General features: G+C 48.0%; 1 protein-coding gene across 3 annotated transcripts in view; it reads right to left on the bottom strand.

Moving 5' to 3' along the window:
* Positions 1–18047, bottom strand: part of MGAT5 (alpha-1,6-mannosylglycoprotein 6-beta-N-acetylglucosaminyltransferase) — a 331427-nt gene extending 313380 nt beyond the window's left edge. For all 3 annotated transcript variants that reach the window (XM_040971485.1, XM_040971487.1, XM_040971486.1), the window contains exon 1: positions 17737–18047. The gene's annotated coding sequence lies outside the window, so the exon portion shown is untranslated. The remainder of the gene's footprint in view (positions 1–17736) is intronic.
* Between the last annotated feature and the right edge of the window lie 6958 nt (positions 18048–25005).

Here is a 25005-nt window from a genome sequence, read left to right as displayed (position 1 = left end):
TCGCAAGGTGAAGACCTCACCTTCTGTGTCATCATGTTCAAGGCAGGACCCACAATTTCCACTTCTCGTTGGGATAAGGCCTATAGAATCTGGGCCCATAATGAAGCTGTCATGAATAAGACCAGCAGGTGAATCCTTCTCACTATTTTCTAAACTCTTATGCTCTAGTTCTTCTGACTCTCTACAAAACTCACCCCCATACCACTCCAGTAAAAGACAGGCCAACTGAAGGAAGGGGGAGAAAGGGACCCTTTGAACTTCACGAAATCAGCATCCCTTAGCCATTGAATTCAATGGACTTCTACCTTTCTCAAGTTACAAGACAAAAAAAAAAACATGGCCTTAACAGAGACGACAGGACAGTTTCTAGGTAAAGGGTTTTATATAGTTTACTTTAAAAACCAAATCCAGGGACTGGCATTCTGGCATTGCCACTGCTTGCAATGCCAGAATTGTATATCAGATCACCAGTTTGAGTCCTGGTTGCTCTGCTTCCAATCCAGCTACCTGTTAAGGCACCTGGAAAAGCAGCAGAAAATGACCCAAGTTACTGGGTCCCTACCCCCGATGTGGGAGATGGACTTCCTCCAGGCTCCTAGCTTCAGCCTGGTACATCCCCAACTATCGCAGTCATCTGGGGAATGAACCAGCGAACAGAATATCTCCTTCCCTCACTAGCATTCTGTCTTTCAAACTTAAAACTTTAAGAAATCTTAAAAAATAAATAAATAAGAAGAGCCCAGCACTATAGCCTAGTGTCTAAATGTTTGCCTTTCATCCACCAAGATCTCATATGGGCATCAGTTCGTATTCCACTTCACATCCAGCTCCCTGCCTGTGGCATGGGATGGCCCAAAGCCTTGGGACCCTGCACCCATGTGGGAAACCCAGAGGAAGCTCCTAGCTCCTGGCTCCCTGCTTTGGATCGGCTCAGCTCCATCTATTGCGGCCACTTGGAGAGTGAACCAGCAGACACAAGATCTTCCTGTCTGTATCTCCTCTCTGTATATCTGCATTTCCAATAAAAAATTTAATAAATCTTTTAAAAATAGGTCTAATAGAGAAGATTCTTATATGTGAATATGAATTATCAAACAGGAGTTTGGGAACTAAACAGGATTTTAAGAAAAATTATGAGACCTATTTTTATTGATAAGCTTATAGAAACACACAAGTTCCTCTTAGTCTTTAAATGAGCAGAATCAACATGATTTAATGAGCCTGCATCCTACTTCCTTCAAAGGATAGTTTACACTCAACAAACAGTTGGATCCACTACCACACCCAAAAGAAAATGAAGGGAAAAACACATGAGACTTTTGGATTCCAATCTTCAGAATAATGGCTTTCGGAACAAAACAAAAACATGTATGCTTGTCACTTTTATTGAATATGGTTGTCCAAGGTGTTGGTACTGAAGACATCTGAAAAATAACCCCACTGTGATGCCTAAGGAACTAGAGTAAACAAGCAAGCAGCAAACTCATGCTCCACAGTCAGATGCTACAAGTGGAAAAACATGGATGGGACAGCCCAGCAATGGTGCTCGGCAAGAAGGATGGCAAGAAACAGTGCAATAAGTTTTTCCAGGACAGGCACTTCCTATAGACAGAAGTTTCCAGACAGAGACCTCAGCTATAACAGCAGCACAGCAGTAGAGGCTGGACTCAGCCAGGGTTAAGCTAGCCTAAGCTAGCATTGAAGGTGCATTCCACAGCTGTGGGGCTGTCTACCTCCACCCAGGCCGTAGCCTTCAGTGAACGCCTGCCGCTTTTTCTACAAGCCTAGGGGAAACAGGTAAATCCAAGGGTAGCCATTTATGCAACTCTTTCATGGGCAATGAGGTAACTGTGAACAGTTGGGCTGATGATTATGTAACCTTGAGGAACAGAGAGAAGAAGATGGGGGGGGGCCCTCATCTGTGCAGAGGGAATGTTCTGCAGGGTGTCTGTGGTTTTTCTCAAAAGCAAAGCAGAAGTCAGATTGCGCTTCAGGTTTCAGATTATCAGTACATTTTAACTTTATTGTCACCATTATCTATTGCATTTATTTGAAAGGCAGCAAGACAAAGAAAGAAATATCTTCTGTCCACTAGTTCATGCTCCCCAAAACTCCTTCGATAGCTGGGGCTTGGCCAGGCCAAAACTAGGAGTGTGGTTCAGTCCAGGTCTTCAACATGGGTGGCAAAGATCCAACTGCTGGAACCATCACTTGCTACCTCTTTGGATGCTTATTAGCAAGAAGCTGGGATTGGAAGCAAGCCAGAACTGGAACCCAGGTACCCCAATATGAATGACAGCATCCCAAATGGGCTATTTTTTTTTAAATTGAAAACTCAGAGAGGAAGATCCTCCATCCAATGATTCACTCCCCAAGTGATTGCAACAGCCAGAGCTGATCCAGTCCGAAGCCAGGAGCACAGAGCTTCCTCCGGGTTTCCTATGTGGGTGCAGGGTCCCAAGGCTTCGGTCTGTCCTCGACTGCCTTCCCAGGCCACAAGCAGGGGGCTGGATGGGAAGCAGGGCAACTGGGATTAGAACTGGCACCCATATGGGATCCTGGCACACTCAAGGTGAGGACTTTAGCTGCTAGGCTACCGTGCCAAGTCCCCAAATGGGCTTTTACCTGCAGCGCCAAAGACCTTTCCCTATTTTAACATTCAATGCTTCACATATATGATATGGATTCATACAGACGTGATGGAGGAATATTATAGCAAGCTGCACCTTGTGTACAGCATGCAAGTGAGCCATGGGTGGAGTTCAGTGCTTTGACCACATCTGTGAAAAATATGTAAGTCAGAGACACCCATGAGCACTCCACCACCACATCAGCAAACCCTGGGAAGAGGACAATGCTGGAAGCAGAGGACATAAAGCGTTCAGACCTCACCAATCTACAACCCAGTGTCTGCACCACAGAGCGCTAGGCAGAAGAGAAGGGCCCAAGAACTCCTTGATCTCAATGGGATATTTTTTTAATAAAATTACGAAAGAAATAAATTTTATCTAAATTCAGTGACAAAAGCATTATTAATGCATGAAATAATAATGTATGTGTTTGTTTATTAATGCATTAAGTAACACACCCTATGGGGCCCGGCAGCGTGGCCTAGTGGCTGAAGTCCTCGCCTTGAACACGCCGGGATCCCATATGGGCGCCAGTTCTAATCCCCGCAGCTCCACTTCCCATCCAGCTCCCTGCTTGTGGCCTGGGAGGGCAGTCGAGGATGGCCCAAAGCTTTGGGACCCTGCACCCGTGTGGGATACCCGAAGAAAGTTCCTGGATCCTGGCTTCGGATCGGCATAGCATCGGCCATTGCGCTCACTTGGGGAGTGAATCATCGGATGGAAGAGCTTCCTCTCTGTCTCTCCTCCTCTCTGTATACTGACTTTCCAATAAATAAATAAATCTTTAAAAAAAAAAAAAAGTAATACACCCTAGCAGCAGATGTAACTGGCACCATCATGTCCAACTAGTGGTAAATGGAACATATCTGTTAGCCAACTATAATGTAATATGAAAATACTGGCTATCATCTATCAGTGACAAAATCAAAAACTACTGCTGTTGCACACTGTTATTCGAAAGTGAAGGGATAGTTGCATTTTGGCAAGAGATCAATGAAGAGAAGCTGTATTGTTTTCCACATCAGCTCACAGGTCCCTTTGAAGCCATGCACACTGGTTCACCATAGTTCTAGCGACACAACAACCTGCTTTTGTCCTGCAATAGTTTGGACGTAGTTTGTCTTCCACAGATACATAGACTGACAGCTTGCTCTCCAAAGTGTGGACTTTGAGACAATGGAATCTTTAAGAGGTAGAGCAGGGGCTGGTGTGCTGGCTCAACAGGCTGATCCTCTGCCTCACAGTGCCAGCAGCCCATATGTGTGCCAGATCATGTCCCGGCTGCTCCACTTCTGATCCAACTCTGCTTGCGGGCTGGGAAAACAGTGAAGAACAGCTCAAGCCCGTGGATACCTGTATCCAAGTGGGAGATCCAGAAGAAGCTTCTGGATCTCGGCTAAGGATCAGCTCCTCTCCAGGCATTGTGAACCACAGATGGAAGATGTCTCTGTCCCTCTCACCTCTCTGTACATCTGCCTTTCAAATAAGAAATTTAAAAAGAGGCAGATCACTCCTGTGATTTTTCAAGAATGATAAGGAGATCCACAAACGAACCTTGATCCAGCAAGAGCAATAAAACACATGGTGGAAAAGGTGGGGTGAATCTGCACTAAGAAGAGTCCACCATCCAGGAGCGCGGATGGGAACTGGAACCCAGTCTCTACTCTTCTCCCTTAATCTGCCACATCAATGAATGCATCTGTTTGCTTTCTTAAAAAAAAAAAAAGTTAGTGTTAGAAGTATGAATCCCAGCAGCATCCCCTGGAAGATGGGCTTCAAGACCCCCCAAAGCTGATGATGTTCCAGTCCAGTATTTAAAGCGAGAAAGTTATTGAAATGCATAGAACCTATGAAGTCTTTCCAGCTACTTAAAATCAATTCCATAAGACTTAAGTTAACGCATTTGCCTTGTAATTAGTTGTTACACTATATTATTTAAGGAAATGAAGCCAAGAAGGAACAAATCTGTCCAAGATAAGGACAGACACAATTTTCCTTTGAGAATGTCCAACCTGAAGGTGGAGTCCACGGACGCAGACCCTGTGATACAAGGGACTTAGGCCTTCCCCAGAGCTGCATTCCAAACCCTCTCAGCCTCAAACTCCCTCAGCTTCAAGTACATTTTTAACATCCCTTCACGCCACTTCATGTTCTGGATACTCCACTTCCAATCCAGGTCCCTGCTTAGGGCCCGGAAAACAGTGGAGGATAACCCAAGTCCTTGGGTCCCTGCACCCATCTGAGAAACTGAGAGGAAGCGCCTGGCTCCTAGCTTCAGATCAGCTCAGTCTTGGCCATTGCAGCCATTTGCGGAATGAACCAAAAGATGAAAGATCTTTTTCTCCTTCCCTGTAAATCTGTCTTTCTAAGAAGAAAAAATCTTGAAAAAAAAATTGTTTAAAGGAGATGCCATATTCCACATTAGAGAGCCTGGGTTCAATTCCAGGTTCAGTGTCAGCTTCCTTCCTGTTCATGCAAGCCCTGGGAGACAAGAGTGATGGCTCAGGTAGCTGTCTTTCTGCCACTCGTGTGACAAGCCTGAATTGAGTTCCAGTTCATCCAGGACACTGAGTGCACTGGGGCAGTGACCATATTAAGGATAGCACATGCTCTATTGCTAAGAAACTCTTTTAAATTAAAATTGCAAAAATAATTTGCTTGTATGTAAGTGAGATTTAGGCTCAAGCTTTGCTTGTCTGTGATTACCTAGTCAAACACTGTCACAGAAATGATTTTTATGGTACACAGCTGTTCCAGCCAGGGTGAATGTTTAATGTCCATGGTGCCCGTAAAACAAATGCTATGGCATCTCTCCATCTAAAAATCACCTGCATGCATTTCTGGACTGGAGAATCCGGGGCTGGACCAGAGTCCTCTCCCTAGATCCCAGCCCCTGTCTACTTCCAGGAGAGCTCCAATTGTGGGGTGTACTATCCAAAAAAGGAAAACCAGCATTTCAAGAGAAAAAGCAAATGTGTTATATAGCGAATTCTTACCCAGAATTCTGCCCTTGGAACAAGAAAAGCAGGAGAAGGTAGAAGAGATGCTGGCAGCTAGGCAGGCGGCTGACAGGAGGGTGCAAGGGGCTTGGAGGGTGCCTAAGGCCTTAAGCCCTGGCTATTGGTGGCTCCTGGACCCCCTTCCCAGTCTGTGGGTTTCAGAGTACGGGAATCCAACCACCAGCCTCCCTGAGTGATGGGCTACAACTCCACTACACACATCAGCACCAGCAGAACTGCTGGGGAGAACCTAGTGTCACAGTGACAAAGAAGGCACCTTGTCCTGGAGACACCCTTCAGTTCTTCCCTAAGCTCCTCAGGCTGCAGTTCGAGGTCATTTTTGTCGACTCTGACTTTACTGCAGAATGGGCCAGTGACCACTCTTCACTCAACCTTTCAGACTCAGACTCTGAAGCCTTTTCTGCCTCAGCTTTTTCTCATCAATCCCCTGAGTCACACATTATAAATAACAATGGTGTCCTTCCCCCCACAGGCTTGGAAAATGTAGGGAGAGGAGAAATGTGGCCTTTGGAGGCCTAATTAAGTTTGAGTGGGGGAAAAAAATAATGACTTTTTGGAAAACCTTTTCAACTATTTTGAGGCGCAGGAATAATACCATCCTAATTCAGAAATGTGGTAATAGGAATCAGAGGCCAGCAAGGTGTTCTGAAAGAAAGTCAAGATGGCAGTTCTTCTGTCTCTCTCACTAATGGAGTCCATTATATCACTAAAAAGTCACTGCATGAATCTAATGAATAAATAACTAGCACTTCAATGGAATTTGTGTCTATTTTAATTCCAGTTAGTTTCCCTTAGAAAGCCCTACCTAAATTAAAAGAGGGGCTTCACACTAAATAAAATGAAATACTTTAGAAATTCCTAAAGTTTCCTATCTAAGCCAATCAGTCGTGATACTAAACAGGAAAAACCTTTTTTAAACAAATAAATACATATCTGTTTATTTTTGGGGTTGATTTTGAGACACAGATGGACAGAGTGAACTCTTTATCGACTGAATCACTCACCAGATGTCTACACTAGCTGGGGTTGGGCCAAACTGAGGCTGGTGCCAGGAGCCCAAGCTAGATTTCCCATGTCGGTGGCAGCGACCCAAGTACTTGAGCATCATCTGCCGCCTCCACGGGTATGCAGCAGCAGGAAACTAGAATCCGGACTAGAGCTGAGACTGCGATCCAGGCATTCCAATTTGAGTTACAGGCATCCTAGGGGACATCTCAATGGTTGGGCCTAGTGCCCATCCAAACAGCCTAAATGTAATTGTTGAGCTAAGTAAACAGAGAAGAAAGGTGGAGTATGGCACAGGAGAAGGGACAGGTTTCACATTCGCCAGACTTGTTCATGCCAGGAGAGCTGATGCATGGCGACATCAACCCAGTGCAGGCCCAGAGAACTAACTCTTCTTCAAGGCACAGACAGGAAATGCCTTCTGCTCTGCAAGGGAAATGCAATCTGTGTTACAATCATTCTCCCTGGCCAGCAGGGTCAAACCCTTCCACAGGAGACAATGGCAGATAGTTGATGAGGCAAGAATAAGTTTGCTGCTTGGTGAAGTTGGTAAGATTTGTAAGACTAAAAGGGAGGGAAAAGGGCAGACATAATGGTCAAAAGGGAAAGCACAATCTAAGAGAAATATTAACGAACTGTAACAACCCCAAATGATCTTTAAAGGGATATGAAAATTACCTCTTGTATATTCAAACATCTGATGTGAGCTGTGTATCAATAGCAACTCAGTGGCTTAGAACAATGGGTGCAGGACTGTGCAGGTTCAACAGTGGTGTTAGATCCAGGCTCAGGAGACGGAAGGCAGCAGCTAGTCAGATGGTCCAGGATGGGATTATTCTGAGGACTACCTGGCTAACCCCTCTGGGCTAGCCTGGACATGCTTTCATGAGCCCCACTGTGTGAAAGACACTGGGAAGCAACATGTGATATTTTTTCATGCTCTGCATACAGAATTTGTTAGAACCCCACTGAGCAGAATGCAGGCTTTTCGGAATGTGAATTTATGTTCCCTGGCTTTGTCCCTTCGGGTTCTGTGACAGTGGGAAAGCTTCTTTCACTCCTCGGTTCCCCGGCTGTAATAATCTCATTGCTGCAATGACCTTAGCATGGACGTGTGTAAGTACGCAGCTCCAGGTGTGGCTGTAGGAGATTGCAAGTTTTATTTAGCTACCAATATGTTCTGCAAGCAGCTGCAGAACAGTGGAGGAGCAAGCAAGCAGGTACATTTCTCAGACCAGTAAAATCTCTCTACAAAAATAGACTAGAGTCTTTGCATAAAGAGTAACGAACCATTTTCTTACAAAGTGTTTTTAGGAGGCAGAAAAATGGCCCAGAAAGATGTCCATGTCCTAATTCTAACGAAGCAGGGAATATGCCACTAGAAAGGGCAGATGGGATCAATCTAAGGACTCAAGATGGGGGATTATCCCAGATGAGCCTGGTCACTCTAATCTAATCATACAGATCCTTAGAGCCAAGAATGTTGCCACACTCAAGTAGGAGAAGCTATGTGGCAGCAGAAGCACAAGGACTCAACTTGATGCGGTTGCTGTTGAAATGAGGGGCAGCAGCCTAGGAAGGTGCACAGCCCCACAGGTAGGGGCAGCCTTTTCACCAAGAGGCACTTAGCTATTATAACTTGGTTCATGGGCCAAACAAAATGATCAACTTGGGCCCAGCGCAATAGCTCCACAGACTAAGTCCATCCCTTGCAAGCACTGGGATCCCATATCGGTGCTGGTTTATGTTCTGGCTGTTCTACTTCCTATCTTGCTCCCTGCTTATAGCCTGGGAAAGCAGCAAACAATGGCCCAAGTCCTTGGGATCCTGCACCCATGTAGGAGACCCAGATAAACCTCCTGGCTTCAGATTGGCTTAGCTCCAGCTGCTGCTGCCATTTGGGGTGTGAGCCAGCAGATGGAAGATCTTTCCCTCTGTCTCTCCTTCTCTCTTTGGATCTGCCTTTCCAATAAAAATAAATAAATCATTAAAAAAAAAACCCAAAAGTACCAATAAGCCTACCACAGATGCATGGATTTTTGATGCTGCTGTTCTCTTGGCAGGGCCACACCAAATGACTGCCTTCTATGGTCTTCAGACTCCAGGATGGTTCTCATCCCTACTCTAGAGACTGCCAAAGACAAAGAAACAGACTTCTCCCTAGGGGTTCCTAGGAGGAAGATACCTGATCTTAGCCAACAAGACCCATATGAATCTCTTGCCATCTATAGAATCCAAAGTAAAACTGCATATTGCTTAAACTATTATTTTGTGGTTACTTGCTACAATAACAATAGGACGGTGTCATGCTCCCACTAAAATCTGACGAGAAAGAAAGGGAAAAGGCACTCTGGAAGCCACTGGGCTGAGAGGAAGAAACTCTGGACGTAGGAGAACACTGAGCAGGCATGGCACAGAAAAGGAAAGCCAATGAGAGCGGCAGCTAGACCAAAGGCAGTAAGGTAGACGGACCAATGCAGTATCTTGGAGAAAACACTCTGCCGCACTTCATGGAAAAGAGTAATGAAATGATCTACAGTATCTCCAAGAACTCCGCACCTGTAGCCCCAACACACAAGTAGCAGGGGGAAGCCAAATAACAAAACTCCTTCTCCAGAACTTCTTCAGAAGACTTCAGTTAACTGATGGCTGCTCCTCCTCTGTAGAGCGAATCCTGATCACTCTTAACTTTTTCTTCCAGAATCCCAATTTGTTGACCTTTGAAGGGCCCATGAACATGTTCAATGTGAGAGGGGAAAATACCTACTAAAATCTACTAGGGCCCGGTGCTGTAGTCTAGCAGCTAAAATCCTGGCCTTGCATGTGCCAGATTCTCATACGGGTGCTGGCTCCAATCCCGGTGCACCATTTTCCATCCAGCTCCCTGCCTGTGGCCTGGGAAAGCAGTGGAGGATGGCCCAAAGCTTTGGGACCCTGCACCCATGTGGAAGACCCAGAAAAAGCCCCTGGCTCCTGGCTTCAGATTGGATCAACTCTGGCTCAGCTCTGGCTGTTGCGGCCACCTGGGGAGTGAATCATTGGACAGAAGATCTTCCTCTCTGTCTCTCCCCCTTTCTGTATATCTATCTGGCTTTCCAACAAAAAATAAATCAATCTTTTAAAAAAGTGTCTACTCACTGATTAGAAATGAGAGAATTCTAATAAAGCACAATAACCAAATAAGACCTCAAATCAAGAGACACAGCTAAGAACAGCCTTAAGGGCCAATGAATGAGGCTGGAGAGAACAAGCGTGCTAAGCCTAGCCAAGCAACACCACTAGCAGAACCCCGGGTGGGAGAAGCTAAAGTGATGGATCATCCAAGACAGGAAACATTAGAAACCTAGAGCACACAAGTAACCCGGGTGTTGGCAGAGAGACTTCACCTGCTGGGGTCAAAGTTTACTCCCATCCACCCTGCCCAGTGGATCTTGTGACTGCAATGTGGCAGGCTCTGCTTACTGGACAGCTCCACAGTACTGACGGAGCATTGTGGAAGGCCAGATTTTTGTAGAACAAACTAGTGGGGGGAAGAAGGGAAGGAGTTGGGGGAGTGAGATAGAAGTGGGGGCGGAGTAGGGGAGGAATGTTCTTACTGGTGCTCCCTGGGCACCCGAAATGCAATAAGGAAATAGGAATAATGAATCTATGCAAGAAAGTTAATCCTGTTAATCCTATTTACCCAGGAATTATGTGTGTACATGCAGGAAAGACTGCCCATGTAACAGTCCCATCTTTAATCTGGCAAGAAAATACAAGTTAAACATCCCTAAAGTCCAGAACACTCCAAAACCTGACAGGTGTTTAAGCATCAATATGAAGAACTGGAAAATGTCACACCTGATCACAGGCATCTAAAGTTATTATAAAATTATGAGGTCATATGCTTAAGTATATTGGAAACATTAGTGAATTCAGTGTTTAAACTTGGGTCCCATCCCCTAAGATAACTTCCTGCAAGCATTTCCCTAAATTTCCAAGATCTGAAATGCTTTTGGTCACACGTATTTTTGGGTAGGCAATACTCAGCATGTGGTTCAAATTTAAATGAAGGCAGTGGGGGGATAATGTGCCATGGTCAGCCCTGGCTAATAGGAGCCAGAAGTCTGTGAAGGATGGATGGCAACCTGGGGAAGCTTATGCGATCTGGAGTTGTGTCTGCAAAAGTCTTACACAGGGCCAGGGATACCCCAGGACGAAGGTTCCCAGGGCTGGGGGGCAGGGGAGACTGGAGGACAGCTCCCTCTGTCTGTCCCAGTCCCCCACCTGGTGCCGTCTTTTAGCATGGTTTCTCTAGAGAACCACAGGAGAGGGATGAAGGAAGCACATGAAACACAACACTAAGAAAGGTGCCACAGGAAAACAGAAACGTCACTCTTGGTGGCAGGCAGAAGCATCTTTAAACTAGATGCATATGAGAACGAATCGGTCATTTAGCAAACACATCCACATGAACACTCATAAATAAAAAAGAGTTGAAAATAACAGATGGGTCTAAAAAAAAAAAAGCAGCTGCCAGGGGCCTGACAGCAAACAATCTAATATTTTTTCAATGTAGCGTTTCCACCAGGAAGGAGAGGGTTCCTGGGAATGGGTGTGGGGCAGCATAAACAGCTCATCACGCTCCCCAGGGTGCCGATCCAGGTAACCACAAGACTCTGGCAGCCTGGTCACCTTTTCCTCTTTGAAGCTCAATTTCCCAGAGGTGGGGGGAATGGTTCCCTAGTGACAAGCAGGTTATTTAGAAACCAAACATAAAGGCATAGCCTTTCTCCTTCTAAACATACAGTTACACATAACAAAGAGATGGATACACACAGGTTGGTTCTTAGGCAAGCCATTTTGGCTCCCTACTAAAAAAGAGTCCCCCGACCAAACAAATGTATTTTCTCACTCTCTTCTGTTTTTTTTTTCCATAATCCAATAGCAGAGTTAGTCTATTTACTTATTCTGCAATTCCTTTGCCACACATACAGAATGAAACAGTAGGACTGAATGGATCTTTGGAGCTCATTCAAGTTCCCTTTTCTTTCCAACATGAAGTAAAGCCAAGGGGCTGGTGCCATGGTGTAGTCAACTAAGCTCCTGCCTGTGGCACCAACATCCCATGTAGGCACCAGTTCAAGCCCCAGCTGCTCCACTTCCAATCCAGCTCCCTGTTTGCGTCCTTAGACTCTTGAACTCTCATGAGAGACCTGGAGGAGACCTCCAGGCTTCTGGCTTTGGACTGGCTCAGCGCCGGGTGTTTCACCCATTTGGAGAGTGAATCAGGGGATAGAAGAGTCTTTCTCTTCTGTGTGTATCTCCTCCCTGTCTCTCTGCCTTTCAAATAAAACTAAAAATAAGTCTTTAAAAAGAAAAACAAAGAAACAGAAAGAAGTGAAGCCCAGCACTACACTGCAGGCTGGACTACTGTTTCTATTTGCCTTTTCCTTTGTAAATGAACTTCCATACAGACTCTGACAAGATCTAGACATTAAACTCCTTGAGCGACTAGCAACGATTTATTAACCAGAAAACTTCAGAGCCAGGTGGGGGAGACCACCCTGGGGTGGGGGTGGGGGAGTGTCTCATGTATTCCAGGGCACACAGAAGCGAATAAAAGGTGGCAGAAGTGGCTCACTGGAATGCCCAGCAGGGAAATTCCAGAAAGTCTGGGGGACCTCAGGAATCAGCAGAGCCGTCTGCTGTCTTCCTAGGTACCCTTTTTGGACTTCTAAGACACAACTCTGAGACTCCTGCCAGGAGCCTCCCGCCCCTTGCCCACCTTGCATTCCTACAGAAGTGACTGAAACCTGTGTTCCTAAGATGCACAGATTAAGAATGCAATGTCAAATGCAAGCCCAGACTGTAATCTAAAAAAGTCAAGCTGAAAAGGCGATGTAAGAAAGGAAGCACTCACACAAAAGGACACAAGTGGTTTGGTCTTTTGATGCGGGGATGAGACGGCGACGGGCCAACCAACTCCTCCTGGCCACCCCATTCTGAGGTGACATTGGGGGTAAGCCCTCTGAGGGCTCCAGGGGACACAGACACCAATCACTCCACATTGCCTTCCAGGATCATCACTACAAATAAGGTACACATGAGTTATCAGTTGTTGATAGATTGCTCCTCCGGCATCCAGGATGGGAAGGAAGCCCTGACTTTGCTGTTGCCACCTGCTGGTAGGACCTGGAGCAAGTCCTTCACCCTCAGGGTCTCCGTGACCCTCTGAGACAAAGAAGGTATCTGAAAGCAACTCCTAGACCCCAGCTTAGAAAGAAAGTGCTAGCTAGGATGGAGCATGCTAGTCCTAATCTAGCTAGATCCAGACCACCTGAGTCTTGATCCTCTGCCACCTGCTATAGCTGTCTGGAGCCTTGGCCAGATTTCACAACCTCACCGTCTCCCTGTGCACAGAGTGACGGGATCTCTCAGCGTTACAGTGAGGATGATAGTACATGGCACAATGGAAGCACGTGAAATGACGTCAACTAGAGGAGAAGCTTTCATCCTCCTTACTTCAATGTTCTCATCTGCCAGTTCTTCACGCTTCGGCAAGACATGATCACCAGCACAACACACTACCTTTGGGAGAACCGGAGTCTGAGACACAAAGGAACCCCAAAATGATTAGAGCAGAACTCTGTCTATGGGATGCGGAAGAGCCTTTCTACCAGCAACCGGAGTCTGCGCACAGAACTGCACTACGAGGGCCCGGCACAGAAACCACGGAAGGATACGCAGGGCTGTTCTTACTCCAGAGGCATCTCGAACTACGCTGCAAGTTAACAAGCCAGTCTACTGGGAAGTGTTACTAAACCTCTGCCAGTAACCAAATCCTTCGGAGCACGTCTCACTTCCGCGGTCACAGGCCACGGGGAAGAGAAGGACTCCACAGACCTTGTGGGAGCCAAGGGGCAGCTGGCAGTGGCACAGGCCTGGCAGTGAAGGTGACAAAGAAACAGAGCCAGTTTACAAGGACAGCTGCTTCCACCAAACCTTGCCGTCCCCCTACCGTATGTGCCCTGCCTGTCTGCATTTCTGAGACTGGACAAAGAGCACAAGAGAAAAGCCCTGTTCTCCTTCCAGAAGGTTCTGTGTTTAGCCAACAGAGCTGTGGCATTTCAAAGAAGGAACTCTTCAAACCCCTCCCATACACACATGCCATCCTCCAGATCTTTGGTTGAGTCAGAGAAGGATGTATTTAAATGGTGGAGTGGATAGATAGATAGATAGATAGATAGATAGATAGATAGATAGATAGATAGATAGATAGATGAATTTAACAAAAACAGCCCAAAGAGGCAAATACACAGTTCAAATCACAATGCCTGCGCTGAGAGCGTGGATACAGTACTTGGGCTCCTGGGAGCCACACTGGCAGCTTTCCAGGAGCTATTAGTTTGCATTAACACACTGGAAGAGAAGGTTAGATAAATTAAAAGTGAGAAGGTAATTTAAAAGAGGGATAGCTCCATACCCTGCCCCAGCCCCGGGCACAATGCAATGGCAGATGTCGGATAAATGCTCATGAGGATGCCTGTAGCCAGGGTCCCAGCTGCGCAGCACTCAATCCGTCCATGCTGACACAGCCTATAAAACCCAGTGCAGAGATCCGACTTAGATTGGAGACTTCAAAAAACTTTACAGTTGGGGGAGATGCTTAATTTCCAACAGAAATTTCAAGGAGAGCTATCTTCTGGCAATTAAGAACGCCTCTCCAGACTTCAAAAGCAACTATTAACTTTAAAGGCAGCCCAGTAAAACCTGTACTGACAAGTTCCAAAGGTTTCTTTCTCACCCTAAATTCTCAACTGTCACCCCCACAGCAAACACTACCCCACCACCACCCACCAAATATAAGATAAGTGCCTCCCTTGGTAAAGAACTTCCATTCTGGGCCCAGCACAGTAGCCTAGTGGCTAAAGTCCTCGCCTTGCACATGCCAGGATCCTGTATGGGTGCTGGTTCTAATCCTGGCAGCCCAAGTTCCCATCCAGCTCCCTGCTTGTGGCCTGGGAAAGCAGTGGATGTCAGTCAAAGCCTTGAGACCTTGCACCCATGTGGGATACCCAAAAGAAGCTCCTGGATCCTGGCATTGGGACAGCTCAGCAGTCACTTGGGAAGTGATTCACTGGATGGAAGATCTTCCTCTCTGTCTCTCTTCCTCTCTATATATCTAACTTTCCAATAAAAACAAATAAATCTAAAAAACAAAACTTCCATTCTGGAACACGTACCCATTCATCCATCAAAACTTGCCAGCTGTTCACCTGACACAAGGACCCTTGCCCAGATGCCAGCCTTCGCCGAGAGCAGACCTGCGGCAAAGCCCACAGCTCAGGCTCTGCCAAGAGCAGGACGGACCCCACTGAAACAGCTTGCCAGGAGTTCCTAGGAGCGGGGGGGGGGGGGGGGGGGGGTACACATGAAGTCAGTGAGAGAGGAAATAAGCACTCCGAGGAGGTGAAGGAGTGGGGCAATGCTCCAGAGCAGTGACCACTGAGGGCATGAACTCAGCAGCCGGAACCTCACTCATGACTACTCTGGAATTTTCCAGACACTGGTCACTGCTTGTCCCCTGTCTCCATGAACCCTACGTGACTCTGCATCGACAGAACGTCCGTCAGGCAAAGTCATGTTCCACATGGAAACAGCATGTAGGATGAACGCTGAGCAGCCACACCTCTCAGGGGGAGTCGCCACAGCCCTCCCCACCTCGGCGACAACCATGGGGGACTCTGATATTTTGGTACTTTCAGAGGCCAGCTGGGCAGAAGGCTGCTGGGTTATTTTTAAACTGAGCAAGCTGAAAGGGAAGAGAGGGGAAATCTGAATTCCTAGGATCTCTCTTGGTGTCCTTTCAAGAACACCGCATATGCACACGCATATGCACAGGCTGCTTGATGAGAACGCACAGGGATGTGCGGCTATATATAAACGAGCTCAGGCATCACGGGTCCACACACGAAGCCCTTGAAAGCACACCGCTCCAGGGATCAAAAGGCCCTCGCGCTGCTTGCTGGGTGACAGGGGGCTAGCAGATCTGGGCAGAGGGATGGAATGGAGATAGGGGCGGGGGTGCCTCGGAGTAGAGGCAAAATCTGCAAAACTCCAGACCAGGACTGCACACTCCTTGTTCCGGGCAGATTCTAGTCACAGGTATCCCAAAGCCAAGAAGGTAGCCAAACAAAGGAAGAAAAGAAAGAAAAAAGAACAGATCTCTGCCCAAGCACTCAGTTCTGCCACCATCAGGTACCAGGTGCAGCAACATCCTCTCTTCTCTCAATGCCCAACACTAAATAAAGTGCCTCTGGATTTTCAGGGTTTTGCCACTTCAGGTGCGCTACATGGGCCGAGGATTTTAACTAAAGAAAAGGAAGAATATCAGAACTCTCCAGTCCTAACCCTGAAGGGCGACTGGTGAACATCTCAGGTCAGATTCTATTTCTGAGCAGCATCACTGGCCACCACTGGGGTGTCCTCTCCGTGTTAAAACTCAACCCCGGGCTCAGGTGCTGGCCAGGACCTGGAGGAGCGCAGTCCAAGACATTCACTCCCCTTGCCGCCCCTCCTGGATCTGGGTGTACACCGGTGGAAAAGTCACCTTCCCTCTCTATCCCCAACCTAGCCCCCCCCCCCCCGCAACCCCCTCCCCCGCCCGACACACACACACCTGTGAGTCCTAGCCCTCACACACGGAGACATCCAGCCTTCTCCATTAGGGCCACCAGAGCCAGAGAAGGCGGCTGCATCCAGTGGTGCCAGTGCTAGTTAATGCCTGACAGTGTCAGGAGACAGGAACCCAGACCCCAACTCCAGCACCTCTGGAAACCCACACATACATCGCGCGATTCCCACAACCCCGGGACACCCAGCACCCAGTGGGCGCGCCAAACGAGGCTGAACAAGGCAGGCGCCACCCCTTCCCTCTCTTCACGGTGGTGAAGAAACCAGGGCTTTGTGTGACAGCCGGGAGTGTGTGCGCGCAAACGTCCCAGGGCTCACACACCCCCTTCCACCACCCGGCTCTGCCAGCTGGGCTCTCCCCACCACTGCCGGCTGCGCACTGCCAGTGGGGCCACCACGCTGACAGCCGTGCCGCCAAGGCCTCTGGCCACCATAGATGACATCCACGCCCCCGTGCCCAGCGGTGGAGGCGGCCACGGGGAGCAGCGCTCGGGGCTGGGCAGATGCAGGGCAGGGGCCGGGATTGAGGGTGAGGGTGCTGAGGGGCGCCGAGGGGTACATGCAGTTCCCCCCACAACCCACGCAGCTCCCACCCCCCAACTTTGCGAGCCGCAGAGGGGCCAGGAGGAGAGGGCCGGGGCGGTTGGCGACTGGGCAGGAAGTTCCCAGGGCCGCACTGAGCATGCTCTCCCGGAGTGTGTGTGCTCCGCGGGTGTGGGCTCTGCGCCCCGCAGCCTCCCGGAATGCGCCCGCGGGGCAGCAGTCCCGGTGGGCAGTCTCTGAGGGATGGGGCACCCTGAGATCTCGGAGAACCCCTCAACCCCGGCCCAGCTCGCAGCACCCACCCACCGCATCTCTCCTCTCCAGAGCACCGAGGCCAGCCTTTCTCCTTCCTCCCAAGGGGCCCAGCACCCTGCGCGTCCTGCGCCCTCAGGTCCCCAGGACATCCACCCCCTCCCCAACCCAAGCCCAGCCCGCAAGCAACGTGACCCCCAACCGGTTCCTCCGCAGCCTCAGAACCCACCTGCCAGCCCTGGCCGCCCTCATCCAGCCCGCGCAGCCCGAACCACCTTTGTAAAGCCCAGTATACCCCGTGTCACAGGGCCTGGGGGAGCTGGGGAACGGTTCTAGCCTCCCTTCGGAATAGGCTGCCCGGGGCAGGTGGGCGCCCCCCAAGATGCACCCCTCCCAGGGTCCTGCAGAGCAGCCGCCGCTGCTGGCGCCGGAGCACCCACGCAGGGCGGCTGTGGGGTGGCGGGTGGGCGGAAGCTCCCAGCTGCGCAGCCCGGGGTGCTGGCTCTCCCCGCCCGCTCTCGCCCCCCGCGGTCCCCTCTGCGTGTGCATCCCCGGCCCGGATGGAGAGCGCGCTCCGACGCGATCACCCCGACCCCGCCAGCAGCTCTTACCTCTCCGCCGAGCTGCAGCCGGAGCGGCCGCCGGGGCCGCCGTGCCCGCGGCGGGACGCGGGGTCGCGGCGCCCCGAGCCTGCGGCGCGGCTACCTGGGCTGGACGCGCCCGGGAGCCGCAGGGCCGGCGCGGAGCGGGCCGCGGCAGGGACGGTCTGCAAACTCCCAGCCCTGGCGGGGCCGCGCGCAGCCGCGTCCACACTCGGCCCGGACGCCCCGCGGGAGCGCTCCTTCCCGGGCGCGGGGCACCGGGGCGCGGGAGCAGGCGAGCGCTTGGGTCCGCAATTGCTAGCGAGCGTCCGCTACCCGCGGACCTCTCCAACTTGTCTGGCTTCGGAGCTCGCGGCTCCGGGAGGCAGGGATTCCGGCCAGGGACGTTGGGCAAACTCCCCGCCCTCCCCCGGCCGAGCGCTCAGCCAATTCGGAGCGCGCCAGCTTCTCAGGGGCCGTCTGCAAACTCTCAACTCCTGCCGAGGAGTGCTTGCCAGCCTTCTGATTCCGCAACCCAAAAGAAGACGCCGAGGAGCCGGACTGTCTGACCGTGAGAGCACCTAACATCCGAGCAAGGTCGGGGACCAGTGCACCTGCTGACAGCACAAAGCGGCCTCTGGAGTTGGTGCGGTTGGAACCAGGGACCTCCCCTCAGGGAAGCCCAGGGAGATTTGCGCCTAAGGCTGCAGTCAATGTTAATAAACACCCTCCTTTGTGGAATGGATTATATAAAGCCGCGTGAGGTCCCACGACCCGGTTCCTGGAACCTTGAGTGGCCCACTTCATTGAACTCAGCTTCTAAACGTGAGCGTGATGAATGCTCTTTCCTAAGGCCGATGGTGAAGATAAAACTTCCTAAAAGTGCTCAGCCAGACCCAGCACATCGTAGGAGTTCCATAAATAAGACCCACTGATGGTTCCCTGCTCTTCCCCCACGCGGATGTTATAAACACTCTGGACTTTGGTCACGCTGTTTTAAACTCAAAAAATAAACAAATAAACAAAACATGCCATGCCCTGAAGGTACTGTGAAGCCACTTAGAGATTGCAGAAAAGCAGTATAGATGTGTTAAGTAAACCTGCATGGAGGGATGAGGGGGTTGGTGGGTTGCCCAGCGGTGGACATGGTAAGGGACATGGCCCCAGGAAGTCGCCGGTCCTGTAACCAGTCCCACCTCCAATCCCAGCATTGAGAGTTCACGTCCAGGTACCCCTGATCCTGCCTGCAGGATCCTTCATTTCACTGTCCTTTCTGGGGCACCCCCCTCTGACACTCATTCAGTGTGTGTAAGAACTGACATCCTGGAGGGTTTCAGAACCCAGCAATGACTTCCTCCCCACCCCTCTCTGAAGCTGGGAAGGAATCCACAAGACCGTGCAGATGACTAGGGAGTCTTCAGCAGAAGACTTCATGGCAGCTCAAGGCTCCACCTGCCTTGGGCCGGTCCTGCGTTGAACTCAAGCCTTCAGGGAGTGCCTATGATACTTTCAGATCCAGTGAATCCTACAGTCCCAACCCTGGGGTCCTGCGCTGTCAAGAATTGTCCAAGCCGTGCCTGTGAACCATGGACAGATCTACAGGCCCAGGAGGATTGCTCCTCCTAAGAGACCCTTGGGTGAAATTCCAGGAAATATTCCAAGGAGCTTATTTCCCTCAGTCCCTAGGAAGAAAATGTCTCAAGCTCACTTTGGGTACTTGGAGGGAAACAGAAGAATGGTGACATCTGGTGGCCAGGACTCTGTGTGCTGTGCGGTGGATCCAACCAGACTCTGCAGCCCAAGGCCCCAGGGGTACAGTTAATAACTGAAAGATTTCTGAACATGTCCATCATGCCAACCTTACAGGTCCACCACATTAGAGCAAGCAACAGATGGTTATTTCAGATTTTTTAAAAATGAAGTGTATGTGTAAAATTTAAAAAAAAAAACAGTGTAAAGATAAGCATTCATATGTAGGGGCTAGCACTGTGGTGTCAAGTAGGTTAAGCAAATTAATCCCCTGCCAGCAGTGCTGGCATCCATATGAGTTCTGGGTCGAATCCCAGCTGTTCCACTTCTGATCTAGCTTCCTGCTAAAGCAACAGAGGATGCCCAGATCCTGTGGGCCCCTGCATCCACGTGGGAGAACTGGAAGAAGTTCCTGGCTCCTGGCTTCAGACCAGCTAGCACCGGAAGTTACAGCCAAATTATTTCAGGAGGAAACCGGCAGCTGTAAGATCTCTATCTGGTTCTCTTCCTGTTAAGTCTGCTTTCCAGATAACAGTAAATAAATCTTTTAGCATTCATGTGTACATGAAAATGTGCACATTTATTTGTAGTATATACCCTACTTACTTACATGAATAACTCACTTGAAGAAATCAATTGTAACTCGATTGTTTTTTCCTCGGGATTAAGATTGTACTTTACAACAATTGCTGAAGGACATTGTTTATGGACAAAGGTGTTTACTAGGATGGAACTGTATGTTTCATCATGGCCTCTCAAGAGAGAACATGTTACAAACTTAAAAGGAAGCAGATAACACACTGGAATTTCAAAAGCCCTGGCAGCTGATGGTCAAGGTCATGTGTACCTGGTGGACAGACTCCTTTCCGGCATGTCTACCACCTGTGCAGAATGGATGATAGGTGAGAAGATTTCCATGACAATGCCACAGTGTCTGTTGAGAGTGCGAAGTCTCCTCTTAACTGTATTGCTCCACTTGTGTCCATGTATTTGTTCCATGCACCACACTTCAGATAATCACTCAATTAGACACATGAAAACACAACTTGAGCCACACAATCAAGACCATTGTTTCCTGGCAACTCTCACTAGGCTCTATGTGAATTGTAATTACCCTCATTACAATTCACAGATCAGATGAGCCTGAAAGCCTGGTGGGCCACTTAGATTCTCAGCCTTCAGACACTACCCAGGGGAGCAGATTTTACCATGCCCATTTTACTAAAGAAGTAGTGACAGCTTATTTGCGTTAAGCCTGCACCTACCAGTGAACTGTTGACCAGTCAGAGTCAAAATGGAATCCAAAGTTTTTCTGATCCCCAGCCCAACATTTTTCTCCTACACCATGCTCCCTGCACTAGACTGCCAGCAGCAGTGGAAAATTTTAGACCAGTAGGGCAGGCACTACTCTGAAAAATGCCTCACAATCTAAACGAGATATTTAAGGTGTAAGAGCCAAACCACATTTCTTGACCTACTTGTGTGAAAATCGTAAGCAACAAAATAACAATTCTGTATGCCACTTCTGGAAGTTGGAACTCCTCTGTGGTTCAGTCTTCGAACCAATCTCAGTGGGATAAAAATGCTGACAAAAAAAATGTTGTTCAGGAGTGGAGTTTTAGGCACAGCAGGTGAAGCTACCACATGCAAAGCTGGCAGTGCAGAGCAGTGTCAGCTGGAGTCTGGATTGCTCCACTTCTAATCCAGTTCCCTCCTAATTTGCCCTGGAAAGCAGCAGAAGATGGGCCAAGTGCTTGGGCACTTGCCACCCATCTGGGAAATCTGGATGGAATTTTTGGCTCCTGGCTTCAGTCTGATCCAACCCAAATGTTTTGGCCATCTGAGGAGAAGCTCTGGCTGTTGTGGCCATACAGGGAGTGAACCAGGGGATGGAAGACTCTCTCTCCTTCTCTCTCTCAAAATCCACCTTTCAAATAAAAAAAATAGATAAATATTTTAAAAAGGTCTATGATACAGGCAACTAATGGCATACAGTGACAAAAACAGTTTTTCAACCTTATTTACCAAGAATAATGAACCTATGGGCACCAAGTTTCTGGGAGCCCAAGTGGCAGCCAAAAATGTCAGGGTTGTGGGACTAAGCTGATTGTTTTCATGGAGTTGGTCAGCCTAAAGAAAGAGGATAACAAATTCCCAAATTCTCAGCTCAAAGTACCCATAGACCAGGATTTTCTATGTTTTCTGACATAGTCAACAAGCAGCCAAGGATAAGAAACCTTATTTTTAGCAACTGGAAGTCCAGGTAGGTGAAAACTCGAAGTTTGATGTTCTGGGTTACCAAATTATGAAACCACTTTAACTCATGACCTGGCTCCTCTATGATTGGAAACAGAGGCCACAGAGCGGAACAGAACAAAGTAGAACCCTGGGGATTAAATGGAGAGACGTGGGAGCAACGTGCCTGCCGTTGCCTTCCGTGCCAAGTGCAGGCAATCATGAGGACTGAGATAGAGCGATGATCTGTGTTGAGGTGGTGCCTTGAAACCTCACCCCTTAATGCCAAATCTCCCTCATTTTGTCTCTGTGCAGGATCTGATCTCAGCATACCTGGAGAAGCAGACTGAAAACGCAAATGCTGTAGGAAAAGGCTTGCCCATCACAGGACTCTAGCTGTAACCTAACGAACCTATTGAAGCAAACAATTTGAAAAATGCACATGGAGATTCTGAGATAGACTCAGAAAGAAGAATGTGATTTTAAGTTAGGCTCTAGAGGAGTTACCAGATTCTAGACCCAGGGTGCCCACTTGAGCATTTGGGACTAGGATTAATCACCTGCTGAAATCTGGGGTCCTGAGCTCCGGAATAAATAGCAATGGGAGCTGGCACATGAGATGCTCTTCTGAGATGCTCAAGACTGATTAGCATCCTTTTGTACATTAAAGTAGTCCATCTTGAAAATAAGGCTGTGAGTTATTGTTACCTCCCTTTTTTACACAAAAGGAAACTGAGGCTTAAAGAAGTTCAACAGTTTTCCTCATACAGCCCGTCAGCGATGCAGCTGGGATTCCAACCCAATGGCAATCTTCTGTGTCTGAACTGAAAATATTTTAAGTTCTTATCAAGGAGAAATGCCAGAAACACCTTGGTTCTGTGCAAGTAGGAGGCATTAGAGAATTAATACCCAAAAGGATTTATCAGATTGGATCCATGTATCCATCTCAAACCATCCCTAAGATCCCCTAGAAGACACATTCCTCATAGCTCCAGGCAGCTCACCAGGGATGGGAGTGCAGGTATTGCAGACAAGCACTGATGAGACCTTCCTTTGGAGTTGGGAACTCATTGAAAAGAACAGAGGCCCTGACTCATCTCCCAAACTCATTGCCCAGAAACCTGCAGCCCCTTCAGCGAAAGAGATCAGACACTCTGCCACATACTTCTACGTGGATGGTCAACCAGAAGCCACATCCAACCCATTTTCCTTTGCTACACTCCACTATAAATCTGAAAAACCAGGCTCTTGTCTTCTCGGCCTCTACTCTTCCATTGGAAGATGGGGCAGTGCTTGACCCAGTATTGACCAATGAGATGGAAGGGAGAGACTGCTGAGGATTTCTGGGAAAGATATTTTCTAAGAGATGCAGGAAAAGCTGAGTTCTAACTGGTCATTCTAGGCTTCCTACCTTGTTTATTATTTTTTTAAAGGATTTATTTCTTTTTATTGAAAAGACAGAGCTACAGAGAGAAAGGAGAGACAGGAAAATATTCTATCTGCTGGTTCACTTGCCAAATAGCTCCTATAACCAGAGCTGGCTGCCCCAAAGCAGGAGGCAGGAGCCAGAAGTCTCCTCCAGGTCTTCCACTTGGGTGTAGGGACACAAGAACTTCCCAGGACATAAGCAGTGAGTTGGATTGGAAGTAGCACAGCTGGGACTCAAACCCATGTCCATATGGGGTGCTGGCAACACAGGTTGTGGCTTAGTCCATCATAGCACAATGCCAGCCAGCCCCTCTCACAAAGTTTGGAATGGATCCAAATACATCTATATAGTTTATAGTGATACCATTTTTAAAATCCCTTTTTACCTTTGATCTACTTTTGTCACACAATATGGCTGTCTCTCCACAGATCTCCAGATCTTTCATTTCCCCTTTCTCCTTCTCCATTGCTTCTATGTTTGCCACACAGGCTTCCTGGATCTTCCACTGAAGAGAGAAGCAGGGGTTACTTGTTATGACAAGATTCTGTTTCATTCCGTATACGCTCCCGTTAATAAGCACTGTCTCATTGCATACCATGTTAGCTTTTTGACGTTTTCAAGATGGCAGCTCTAGAATATTTCTGTGTTTCAAATACAGTTGCTCAGTGACGTCACTTTCAAGGTAAGATGTTTGCTGTGGAAGACAAAGTGAGATCAAATCACACTTGAGAAAATCAAAATTTCCCAAACTGCAAATGTTAATGTACTAGCAAATAGGTTTAAAAATAATAATAATGCTTAAAATAATAATGCAAGTGGAAACAGAGGAACACTTTTTTGCCCTACACAATATATTTGTTGCCAATGACTGCTGTGAAAACGGCCCCAAATGTGTAATTTATTATTTTGGTAACAAATGCTTTCAGAAAACATTAGTCCACAAATAAGAAATGAGTCATAATACCTGCCATTAGCGTGATCTGATTCCTTCTAGGTCCTTGCCTCTGCTCTTCCAGTGGTTTCCTTGTTCCCAGAATGCCTCACTCCAATTTCTGCTCTGTCATCACTTCACTTCTCCCTACTTCAGCCTTCTTGGTGCTCATTCACACAGCTCCATGCGATTCTATTCACGTCCTACTTAGAAATTCCAGAACAATCTCCCCATACCTAAATTCTTTACAATCATAATCACAAAGATCTTTTGGGGACATTAGTGTTTACAAATTGCAGGAATTCAGCTGTGACCACCTTTTGGGGAATCATTATTTAGCTTACTAGAGTCTGGCCCCCTGAATCTCAACAATTTATATACATGTCACATCAAAGTTCATTCACCCTTTCTCATCATCCCCTCCACGTCTCAATCTGTCATGGTACCAACTATCTTTCAAAATTACAGGTTCAAAAGTCCCAAATCACTTACTCTACCACAAGATTGAGTGAGACTCTAGGTATGATCTATCCTGGAGCAAAGTACTTCTCCCTCTGTGGTCTCATGAAACTGGAAGACAAATACCTGGTTCCAAGACATACTGGTTACAGGATAATGGTTATGGACATTCCTAATTTTAAAAAAAAGGAGAAATCAGGAGTCACTAGTCCCAAGCAATTTAAAAATCTAGCTGTTTTAACTTGTTTCCTTACATCTAAACTGATAATATTCCTTCATAACAATATCAAGAGTCTTACAGATCTTCCACATATGTCATACAGCTTAAATCCATTAGATGAAAGGCCCTTATGTGGGCTGAGGTTGTGCATAGTAGGTTAAACAGCCACTTTGTAATGCTGAAATCTGATATGAGCCCTGAATCAAGTTCCATTGTTCCACTTCTGATTCAGCTTCCTGCTAACGCAACTGGTAAAATAGCAGAAGATGGCCCAAG

This window comes from Ochotona curzoniae, unplaced genomic scaffold (genome assembly GCF_017591425.1).
Source record: "Ochotona curzoniae isolate NIBS_2020 unplaced genomic scaffold, NIBS_Ocur_1.0 contig_2210, whole genome shotgun sequence".
NCBI classification, from domain to species: domain Eukaryota; kingdom Metazoa; phylum Chordata; class Mammalia; order Lagomorpha; family Ochotonidae; genus Ochotona; species Ochotona curzoniae.
Note: the sequence above shows the minus strand (reverse complement) of the source record. Positions and strands in the feature narration are given on the sequence as shown.